Genomic DNA, 12732 nt, shown 5'->3' on the forward strand with positions numbered 1-12732 from the left:
ACTGGTAAGAAATCTTATTTTCATAGCACTTTCACAGCCAACATTGCTCATCGAAGATGCCATTTTCGTATCCTGCAATTTTACGAACCATGCACTGTTGCTAAACTTACCTCTAATGAAATCAGTTCGAATTCCACATTCTCTTCTACATCGTGATTGTCACTTTCACTTCCGTAGTTTTCATCATCGATGCATTTCTCTGTGGGATCGTTTTGGGCAAACACCGAAATCCATAAGTTTCTTAATTTGCCCACGGTCATCCTCCTTCACACTGCACATAACGATCTGTTCAACATTCCAACTTTTTTACTGCTCCCTTCCGCCATTCTAACACGATCCCTGCTCTCCAAGTATGAAATCAACATTGTGGCAACACTGTAGACCCGGTAAGCAATTGCGAACGTCAATTGTCCATATCAACAAATATGGTTGACATACTTCTATACAGAGAATGATAGAATTGAAGCTGTTTTCTTGCAATTTCTACACGTGAGCGCCAAATTTTAACTGCACATTCGTGATTAGGAGGCCAAAATTAGTAAGTATACCGAATTTCAAACAAATCGGAGATACTTCCAGTATTGTAAATATATACCACACCAAATGCCACTCCTTGGAGTTCAGCAAAGTGCAACTTATCAGCGAAAACGATGTAAAAAGTACCTTACATAAGCATCCGCAATTCCCATAAATAAGGCATTTTTCGTTTATCGGCAAAAGGAAGATGTAAAAGATACCTTAAACAAATATCACCACTCCCATTGACAAGGCACTGTACATATTACTTCTGACATGAGGCTCAAAGGGGTGTTGTGCTTGAGACCAGCACCAACAAGGGTAAAAATTTACTATCCTTCGGACACCTCTAATTTTTTCGTTTCGTCAATTTTTGACATTCGTACTTACGTATTCCTGAAGGTGTATCAACGTTGTTTTGATGAAATTAATTGCAATTTTTCACATTACCAGTACGTCTTTCTGATAGGCCTTTTCGCTTGCCTGAGACGAACTAACGTAACCACGTGCCAATGGTTCGTGGGGCTAGCACCAATGGTACGCAATTATTTCCAATTTCTAGATCCTGATACTAACACGACACCAAATTTTAACTATGTTTCCTAACCTAACCACGCGCCAATGGTTTGTGGGGCTAGCGCCAATGGTTCGCAATTATTTCCAATTTCTAGATCCTGATTCTAACACGACACCAAATTTTAACTATGTTTCCTAACCTAACCACGTGCCAATGGTTCGTGGGGCTAGAGCCAATGGTTCGCAATTATTTACAATTTCTAGATCCTGATACTAACACGACACCAAATTTTAACTATGTTTCCTAACCTATCCACGTGCCAATGGCTATTCTCCGTCAGAGAATTAATTTTCAACGAACAACATAAATTTCAGCTATGAAACATTCCCACATCACACAAAACACCTTCCCGATGTTCGACAATACTACAGGAACTTATTACGGTAAGTAGTTTCTTCTGTAAAAATAAATAAATGTGTCCGAAGGATAGTAAACAAGTACCGCAATTTTAACATGATTCAATTTCAATTTACGTCTGTCAACACATACTGCGGAGTTTTAGCGATTATTTAACATTTTGTTCAATGGTAATTTTTAAGTTATTTTCTTCAACATAAATATTTTTCTTTTTCGTGTGACAATGATTGCTAAAATTCTACAATAATTAGTCTTCCAGCTAGGAGAATCGGAAAATAAAATAAATCATAAAACAATCAGAACAGTTACCACTAACAGCTCACCTAATCTACCTAGGAAAGCCCTTCACACCACACACATGTAACGTAGGTGGTCGTCATAGTCAGTAACCAAGACCAAAGCAAACAAATAGATGGTTACAAAAGAAGTGCCATATAGGAGTATGGGAAGTGGGAAGAAGAAAAAAAACACGCAGTAAGTGATCGCTAAAACCCCGAAGTATATGTTAACAGGCACAAAAAAAAATGCCTGCATACCACATGAAATCGGAATTAAACAATCGGAACTTGGGCCTCCTATTCGAACACCATTAAAAGAACGGTATGAATGAAGAATATAGAGAATGTCTCTAATTACGTTAATATTTGGTATACTAACTAAATTTGGCCTTCTAATCAGGAATCTGTTGTTAAAATCCTGCAACGCATGTAAAAATTCACGGGTAGCCCTACAAACCATTCACAGATGGCCCCAAGAACCATTTCCGGCAAGGTTAGGCAAGCAGTTAAAATTTTGTTCGTAAAAACAATGCGAAAAAGCTTTTTTTTAAAAAAAATCTGTAAATCTGTCAAAGCCGGGAATCGGCTGTAACTCGTTTATTCTGTAATTGTTGACATTCGTACCAACTTATTCTGCATTGCGAAAGATTGTTTAACAAGGGATTTCACTTTTTTTAACGAAATTAGTATTATTGTAGACATATCGAGTAATTATTGTTCGATCTTTTATCGCTTCCTGAACATGCATAATGACGGGCAAATCTTGACTAGCGTTGTGTTTCACCCTACTTAACAGAAAAATTCCCGCATAGCCCCAAAAATCATTCCCACATAGTCCCAAAAACCATTTACGATAGCCCCATGCACCACCATGTAAGGTTAGGTTAGGTTGCTTTAGGTTGGGCAATATAGTGTAAAAACTGTGTGTTTGGAAACACTTACCGGGGATTACATCATCAGATGCTCGCAACATCCGGTTCAAGTACATGGATGGAAATGCAAGCAACAACTTTCGTTCATCGGACGGACATTATTATAGAAAAATACATGAATAAGCGGGCAAATACATTGAAAAATGCGAGAAAACACTTCTACGACCTTCCGAAATTACACAAACTCAATTCCGTAAGTACTTTCTCCTGTAAATTTGAAGAAATCAGATTCCCGGCTTTGACAGTTTTACCAAAAAATCAAGTTACATCAGCTTTTTTTCACGATTTCCAGACGTGTCCGCGGCATTTTAACAACAAATTCGTGATTAGAAGGCCAAATTTAGTTACTATACCAAATATTAACGAAATTAGAGACATTCTCTATATTCTACATTCGTTCCAAAAGAACTTTATTAATTGCAAATAATAACAAGTTTGAACGATGCCAAATTCCAGGGGGGGGGGGGTGAGTGGTCCAGCGTTCCGACCCCGCCACTCTGAAACAACTCTGTAAACAAACGCACACTTAACACACAATCATTTGTTCAATGCAGGATAAAGCGTCTCCTGCACTCTGTTCTTTATATATCTAACAAATTCTACCTTCGTCAAGTTTACGATATATTGAAGTTTTCGCATGACAATTCTGACAACCGGCTTCCTGTTATTTCAACGTTCAAAGTTGAGATTCCATGAAATTTACAACAATTACGACCTTGCGAGTTTTCATTACTTATATTCATCAAGTTAATTTATATTAATCATGACAGAAGTTTAATCAATTCGGTATAACAGATTCAAAATGAAAACGTTATGAAATCGTTTCTTTGTTTGGAGTCAACCCACGTGATGAGTGAGAACTTCTCTTTGTCAAAAGATCTAATGTAATACTACACAGAATTACTTACGATATTCCAATAATAAATGTCAAAGCAGCTGATGTAATGTATTATTAAGACAAGGTGAACAAGTTGCGTAATCAAATGTAACAAAAGGCAGCACAAACCAAAACACAGACAATGAGCACTTGTTGCCTCTTCGGCCGGTTTCTCACGCGCTCAGTGTTGTCAACATCAGTGTTGCCAAAATCTGATAGCACACTTTCCCTTTCCAAGGGTAAAATCTCCCTTTTTGGACCAATTTTTCCCTTCACCTAAACAAATAATAATAATTATTATTATTATTAGCAGTGATATTATTTGTAGTAACAGAAGCAGCACTAGTAGTAGTAATATTTCCGTTATTCCATGCTCGTATCCGTATGAATAAAAATGGAACAAACGTACATGTCAGCTTCATCGCTTTCTGGTCAGATGCTCCAGGTTTGTATCCTGGTCAAGAATCCACTAAATCGTTAAGGGCCGTTTTTTCAATGTTCAGTTAAGGTTCATGTTAGCACGTAACTGGAAGTTAGTGAAAATTTCTGTTTTTCAATGTACAGTTAGCTCGTAACTGGAACTCTGGTGGCGATTATCTTTACTGGTACTTCTTCTTGTAGTTACCAGCCTAACCATAGAGGAGTTAAGGAGTAGAGGATTACCCCACATTTAAACCTCGCTGCGCTTTGAAATTGCATTTCCATCGGTGGCGAGTAGATGGCGCGGCCGTCTTCTTTTGCTGTTTCCAGCACAAACTGGGGGGAGAGCTCTTTCGGTGACAGTCACGTGGGTTTCAAACGTCCTTATTGGTCAGATCTCTTGTATCCCAGCAAGGCTGTTACCAATGGCAAGGGCTTTTTCGCTGGTTCCCTTCCAAGCACCGCTGTTAGGGGTGGGGTGCCTGCGTTTCCGCCACCGCAAAGTTCTTCGGAATCTTTTACTCGAAAGTAAGGTTGCCTTTCCTATGCAATTGTTAACAGATTCTTTGAGTGTTTATTTGAAGGCGAAATTGGGAATGTAAAATGTAGACATTTTCAACTGGCGCCTGAATTTTCAAATTCAGTTCTCAAAAAATATATCATTTTCGCTTGTTGAAATAACGAGTACAGTGTGTGTTTTTTCTATATCGTGTATCATTAAATCAGAATAACAACCATACCAATAAATTCTTCAGATTTACTTGAAAGAGGCCTCCCCGATGGCGCAGTGGTAACGTGGCCTTGTAATCAAGGTGTTCGGGGTTCGATACCCGGTGGAGGCACATAGTGGTTCGGATCCCACTTTAAACTGTAGGTCCTGTCCCGATTAGCCTTACAGTGCATAAAATGGACTTAAAACACCAAATCAATCAATTAATTTAAAGTAAGACTTCGACCATATCGCTAACACTAAACCCCATGGTTTCAAGTGCCGGACCCAGTGGCCGAGTGGTTGCCAGACCCTGTGGCCGAGTGGTTGTCGGACCCTGTGGCCGAGTGGTTAGCAGAGCGCGCTGCAACACCAGGGGTTCCGGGTTCGAGTCCCGGGTAAGGCATGGGTATTTGTGTCCGTCCAGATAATAAGAAATGAAAATTGAGCTAAAATGAGAAATGAAACACAGTGAATAAAAGTGAAAAACAGCGAAAACTACCGCTTAGGGATATTCCTTCAAAAAAAAAAGTGGTTATCTCATCGCGCTGCAATGCTAGGGGTCCCGAGTTCGAATCCCGCTCAGGTTTGGATGTTTGTGTTTGTCCGAATAATGAGAACCAATGTGAATACAGTGAAACTTGACATGTGTAAAAGATTGTGAAAAATGTGTGAATGACGGGGGATACTGCCGATTAGGGGCATTCCTTTTTTTTAAAAAAAGAAAATGAATAGCACATCGCGCTGCGACGCCAAGGGTCCCGCGTCCGAATCCCGCTCGGGCATGGTTGTTTGTAAATGTCCATTCATCAATTTCATAATTTTATCCCTCATCCCCATCTTCGTAAATTAGCCAAGAGGCACAAAACGCGAAGTAAAATTTTAAAAAAAACAAATGAATCAAATCAACCATGGTTTAAAGTGCATCGCCATTATTTTAATTTATCAGTCGTGGCGAAGTCTGAAACGTTATTAAAGGTAGTAACAGTTTTTTGAAGACACCCTTCTGACTTTTTAAAACATATATCTTTTTTCCTTTTCTTCTAGCCTTTCGGAATCCCGATTCAAATTTACGAAATGTCCTTCGTTCCCTAGATATTTAATTTCTTCATATAATTCCGATTCTACGCATTCGCACACACTACTGTCTCAAACAAGAATGACTCGAAAATTGTTGGCACTCTGGCATAGTTGTAAAATGTGGCAAAATGCCCCTTCCCCGTCTGCGGGAAACTTCATTCTCCTAACCAAGTAATTTGCACTGGAATTCCAAATGATGAAGGCCCTCAGCAGCACTGAACAAAAGGAAAAAATGACGATAACTCATAACTGAAGTACAAACTGGTGGCGGCCACCTCTTTCACCGGCGGAACAATCATTTATTGACTGCAACAATCTTTACTCGCCTCCGCCGCACAAGAAATGAAAATGAAAAGAATAACATGATTCACATAATTTTTGTCTCACTTTGCTCGAAATAAAATTATTTCTTTAAGATAGGGTGACCATTCGTCTCGTTTTGACCGGGACAGTCCCGTTTCATAGGCGTGTCCCAGTTGTCCCGTCCATAAAAAAAAAAAAAACACTATTTATCCCGTTTTATAAAAGTCAAGGAGTTAGCTTGAAAACCAAGTTCCTGTGTCTTGACAGAAATTCAAAAGACAAATCCCGCGTTTCGTGTTAGATATTGATAAGTGATGCAACTTTTTCAGGGAGTTCTGCAAATACTTCTGGCACTCGTCTACTTCAGCGTAGGACTAACATCAAAGGTTGATCAGAAGAGTCCATAAACACTATGTAGTCAAACAGGGATTATAAAAATTGATAGCTCTAGACAACGAGAGATCATATTTTACATATATATTGTTCATGATGTATCATTTATGTGATACATACTATAATAAATAATAAAAAAGGTAAAGTGCTCCCCTGTGCTTTGCACCATGCCATGAATGCGTATAGGGGGTGTGGAATTAGGGCCCCACACTTTCTTGATCTCGGCCGAAGCTTGGAGTGATGTGATCAGCACCACACCCCTGGCCGCCTTTACCCCCCAGAGTTTCCTCCAGGTTTCCACTCTATACAACGCTGGGTGATCGCCGGAGCCTCATGAACAGGTGGAAAAAGTCCCGGTTATCCCCCACCGGGGATCGACCCCGGGCCTCTCGCATGGTAGTCAGACGCCATACGGACTTTTTTATACGAGTATATAATAAAGGAATACCCCTATTCGGTAGTCTCCCTCGTCATTCACACACTTTTTTTCAACATTCATACATATCAGTTTTTCCCTTAATTCTCGGGTTCTCTGAAACATGCAAGTCCTAGCCGGGATTCAAACCTGGGACCCATCGCTTCGTAGCGTGCTATGCTAACCACTCCGCGAATACCGACTGAGCTACCGCGGCTACTATAATAAATTATAGTGATACCGTAATGACAATTAATGACAATAATTTTATAATTAGTCCCAACCAATTTTTCAGGAGGGGGTAAAGTGACCGCCTTGGAATGTCCCGTTCTTGGGTCAAAATATTACGGTAACCCTACTTTAAGAGCAACATCAAAACGTAGTTGACCATGTTTTTATGTTTAAATTTTTGCAGCTTTTAAAAATTACGATATACCAACTATTGATGAAATCCTATGAGCAATACTTGTAGTTTCCTCGACCACTATAAATTTTTAATTCACCATACTCCTAAAAACGTGTAAAATTATTGCTTTTTTATTTTATGTTATTTATTTTATTTTCTTGAAGAGTGTCAATTGTCAATTCAACCTCTATGTGGAGTGAGTTGACTATATGTTCAGGGTCGGTTGACAATACTTGTCAACTTACCTTTGAAATGCCTTAAAATTACAGATTGCAAAAATGTGATCTAATGAATAGCATAAATGTTCCAAACCAGGGTTCGAAATCCGGGAGGACGGGGGGGAGGGGAATTTCCCCCACCAACGATCTTGTCCTGAAATTTCCCCCAATTAGTTTGAGATTCGAATATACATGACTGGAATAATATCGAGAACATACAAAAAGAACTGACAACAAAGAGCCTTATCTCTAAGGACACTAAACCCATCAATCCCCAGAACACAGAAATTGGACCGACTTGTTACTTCTTCTCCATTTCTCATCGTCTTTCGTTAGCAACCACGAAGTATATAGATATATTAATAAGACACGTAATAGCATTTATATGTGAATTTTATACAGGAAACTATTATCTTCTTAATATCTCTTAATTCTTGTCCTTCCTCCCTTACGCAAATCATTGTTCGTCAATTTGCAATTACATTTTGAATGAAAGACAGTATATTTTATAATATAATTTGATTACTTAATAATTGACACACATTTAATGACATTATATAGTATATTGTGTGTGTGTGTCTGTTTGTCTGTATTGCTCCTTCCCCCCCCCCCCCCCCACCAATCTGCAGTGATTTCACACCCTGTTCCAAACTAAAGAAAAAAATAACGATTACTACTCAATTTTTTACCCAGTGTTTTGACGCATATTCACAGAAATCTGCAATGTTGCCCATTCTCGTCTGGTAGGAAAAGGACACAATTTGGAAACTCACCCCAGTCTCCCCCACCCCCTACCTACTGATTGATTTCATTTTTGATTTTGATTTGCTTTATTTTTCTTTGCTTTTTGTGCCACTTTTGGCTAATTTGCGAAGATGGAGATGAGTGATGACATGATGAAATTCATGAATGGACACACTGACTTATAGAAAACACTAGAAGTGATAATTAAATGAATGAGCATTTTCTGCAAAGGCAAAACTGTGAAATAATTGGTAATCATTTTTATGAAGTTGTTTCCTGCTATAGCTGTATTTATTACGAGACAAGAAGTATTCTCATCATTGATTATTATAGTGTCAGTTATTAAATAATACCTCGCTGTCGTATCAAAACAACTCACAAAGAAAACATTACAGGAAAAGTTGTACTCCTTGATGTTGCCTACGAGTTGAGAGAGTTCAGTTATGTTGTATTCTGCATACGTCGCTTAAACAGAATTTTAAAACTAAACTAAACTTCGCGACGCAACAGCCCTGTACCCGGTGGAGTAACATAGTGGTTCGGATATATCTTTAAACTGTAGGTCCAGTCCCGATTAGCCTACCTGTGTACAGGCACGTATCCAGGAATTCCTTTCGGAGGGGGCTCAACACAATTTTTTAAGGGGTATAGTAAGATCCTCACAATTGTATGTTTAAGACCAGTGGTGGCAATTGGGTTCCAAAACAGGAAAGGGGGGGGGGCGGAGGGCGGTGCAAGGAAAGTTTACTTTCTCTTGTAAACAAGGCTTAACATTAAGAGGCCATAATGTTGAGGCAAGAAAATGGGGAGCACCTATCCCTTAAATCGTCGCCACTGTAGGCTGTCATTTTAATCAGAACGTGAAATCGGAACATTTTTTACCACTCGACTCCTTTGTTTCCATGCATTAATATTCTGTGCCGGAACCATCTCAGTATGTGTGTTTGTCCATTTCTTCTCATCAAGCATAAAAATATCTATGGTGTCTTTGAGTGTTTTTACGAAGCTGTTACACATGCACGGGATGGACAATACACTCGACAACGCGAGATTCAAATTGTGGGCTGCCAACTGACGCAGACAGCTCTCGAATATTCCTCTCTGATTCGAGCCTGAACACCACTAACGTGTCTTGTCCTCCCATGTTTGCAGCTCTTATAAAAGCCGAAACCCACCAAATTGTTCAGATTCAGGCCTTAGCACTTACAAGTGTTCAAAAATGCCTGTCACAGCTTCCGGAGTCTTGTCATATATATATACACGAAACAAAGGAAGTCTTCACGAATATAGCTGAATCACGAAACAATTAATGCACAATGAAAACCCTTCCGTTCCCAACACATCTAATGTTTCGTCTCCCAGTATGATCAAATGCTTATTCATTTATCTCCAGTGACGTGCCCAAGGGAGGGTTGGTGAGGTCATAACCCCATTTGACCCAGCATTCCTTAAAAAAAAAGAAGAAGAAGAATAGTGTTGCTCACGGGACGGGACATGTCCCGTCTCGTCTCGTGTCTCGTCTCGAAAACGAGACGAGACACGAGACGGGACAAGCCTTTTGAAATTCGAGACGGGACGAGACGGAATGCCTTTCTCGTCTCGTTTTCGAGACGAGACACGAGACGGGACGGGACGGCTTTTGAAAAGTCTCGTCTCGTCTCGAATGTCTCGAAAAAATAAAAGCAAAATTTTTAATCAGTTACAAATACTTGTTTGCTTGGAATAAAGTATTTCAATTAGAAACGTTGATAAGCGTGTATTAAGTCAAAATAAGAAGACTATTCTAGAGAGAGGCATGAATGAATACCTAAACTTATTTCCTATACTCTTTCGAAACACAGCGTTACTCCCCATTTTTTTTAAAAAAATATTCCAGATTAATAACTTTATGTTACGATAGTACTCCAGATACTAATACAATTCTGAATAACATCAAGTAAAAGGGCAGGTAGAGAAGGTGGAAGAAGGGGCCAAAAGATCGTGGAATGTCTGCGTCCGAGGTTTATCTTGTAAAAATAGTCTCAGCTCTATAGGTTGGAAAGATAAACGGACCGACGGATATGGTTTATTTTTATTATTTAATTTTTACATCAAAGGGTGTACAGAAGTGATTGTTATTAGGAAGTAGGAAAAGCATTGTAGGAAACATGGCAGTACAAATTGATAAGGAGTTGTTGGGAAAGTTATTAAGGAGTCCAAGATATAAGGAAGACTAAGAGAAGAAGATAATTAGGGACAAATAATCTTGCATTATCCCACTCCGAACAGCTGAGAGCTAAAGAGGAGGAGAAAATACGGGAAATATGGAAATAACTAATTTGGTGATTTTAGTGTTTACAGGGAACCATGACAAGATTTTACCACATGGTTATTTGCACGGGTTGCGAAATTATTAGAATGTTATGGAAATTTCGGATGTCTTTGTTGAGAAAATTCTTGTTGTGTCCCTCAGGCATTCTGCAGGTGGTTGGATTCGATTTTTTACGTCCGTTTGAAGATTATTTCCAATGTTTTTTTTTATTTCTTTATTTCTTATTTAAGGAGAATACTATTCCTTGGATTGTAATAACGAAATACTGAGGCTGATATTGAATAGATTTCAAATGAAGGAAGTGCACTAAATTCTGTATAATCGTCGTAGAAGGAAACTTTGTTCTATGAGGGGACTCCCCGATGGTACAGTGATATCATCGTCGCCTTGTAATCAAGGGGTCCCGGATTCGATACCCGGTGAAGGCACATTATGATTTGAACCCCACTTTAAACTGTGGGTCCAGTCCCGATTAGCCTTTCTGTAAATCAGATGAAGGAATGTTGTAGCTGTTCTTTTTATTCTGTAAATTTAGCCTTCAAGTTTATGAGCAAAATACATGTAGTATCTACTGTCTACATTTTCACTCGTTATTAAACACATTTCACAAAGTAGTTTTATCGAACTTCAGAGGGAAGCTGACAGCAATGTCAGGGTGGCGGGAGCTTGTTTACGACCAGGGTGTATTCCGAGACTATTTTTCGCCGTTCCCCACTGACAGAGGTTTCGCTTTGAACAATGGACACCGTTGCTTCAGGGGGCAAACACCAAACATAGGGCGAGGTTGACCTGCAGTAGCTGGTACGTGCCATAAATACAGGCCTAAAGTAAGAATGAAAGTTGATGCAAGGGAGGGGCAATAAAATTCTGTAATTTGGTTTGCTTGCTGACAGGAAGTTTTGCAGGAAAAGCTGAAAAGGAAAACGGCAGACTTTGAATGAAAGAGGGACAGTGAACACAAGTTCTTTGTATTATTCGCCGACACACAAGCTTCCATTTCGAAGGTGAGGCTATCAGCAGCGAAGTTATTAGAGGGTTGAAAGCAGTGACGACGCCAGAGGGGGTAGGGGGACGCCCCATGTCAGACACTTCGCCCCTTCACCCGGGCCCCCCAACTGAAGTTAATTAAATATCGAATAATAAGAGAGTTCATTTATAAGAGTATGACGATTTTCACCTTTTCAAAGTGGTGTATTCTGCATGATATCACTTTCCTGCTTATAATACCAACTTGATTAACAAATATTAATTTGTTTCGTCCAAGATTCGAGCGCCGACCTGGGCATAGGTGATTTCTCATTCATTTATGTCCTGTAATAGCCGAGATTAACCTAAGTTTTAGCCAGTCTTAAGAACTGGGAAAAAGTGTTGAATGTGGATGGTTTTAAAACATCACGAATATTTTGAGGACCACAAGACATCATCTGTAGTACGGGCAAATTATTCTAATCGTGGTCGTTAGTAACAACGCTAATTATTAAAGACATTCGAAGTTGATTCAAGATTTGGTTGGTTGGTTGATTTGGTGTTTTAAGTCCACTTTATGCACAGTAAGGCTAATCGGGACTGGACTTATAGTTTAAAGTGCCTCCACTGGGTATCGAACCCAGGACCAAAGGTGATCGAAGAAAACCCGTCACTACATGTCAGTTGTTGTGGATTCATCGCGGTTTCTTACTATTCAGGGACTTGAATTTCGAGATGATGAGTCTGAGGAAACCTTATAAATAAATATTTATATCAGTAGTTTCATCTCAAGAAAGACGATGAATTATAAAATTATGAATGTCTTTCAATACTGAAATAGGCCACTAGAGACAACGCAACTTACCAATAAAAAAGAATTAATGTCTTTATTAAAACGAATCATGTGGAGATAAACTCGTAATCAAGAAGTAAATTTAGGCAGTAAACGTCCACTCTATATAAAAGACACACACACAAAACACCATACATGAATATAATAATAATTATTATAATAATAATTATTATTATTATAATTATTATTATATAAGTATATATATGTGTAGTGTTTTCGGGCGTTTTAATGTGACTGCCCCCTTACAATATTTTGTTGCCGGCCTTCCCCCCCGCCCCCCGTCAAATTTCCCTGGCGCCGTCACTGGTTGGAAGTAAATTTATTAGGACGAGGAAAGTAACATTAGCTGTTGACAGTGTTGCACCAAAGGACGTGAT

General features: G+C 39.1%; 1 protein-coding gene across 2 annotated transcripts in view; it reads right to left on the reverse strand.

Moving 5' to 3' along the window:
- The window catches only part of LOC145981820 (cellular tumor antigen p53-like), a 102192-nt gene that overhangs the window by 44514 nt on the left and 44946 nt on the right, over positions 1-12732 (reverse strand). Inside the window, exon 1 of one of the 2 annotated variants that reach the window (XM_083115253.1) lies at positions 3569-3704. The exons of the other annotated variant lie outside the window; for it this stretch is intronic. The gene's annotated coding sequence lies outside the window, so the exon portion shown is untranslated. Of the gene's footprint in view, positions 1-3568; positions 3705-12732 lie in introns of those variants that run through there. 2 annotated transcript variants of the gene reach the window in all.

The sequence above is a fragment of the Lepisma saccharinum genome, chromosome 30 (genome assembly GCF_977018435.1).
Source record: "Lepisma saccharinum chromosome 30, izLepSacc3.1, whole genome shotgun sequence".
NCBI classification, from domain to species: domain Eukaryota; kingdom Metazoa; phylum Arthropoda; class Insecta; order Zygentoma; family Lepismatidae; genus Lepisma; species Lepisma saccharinum.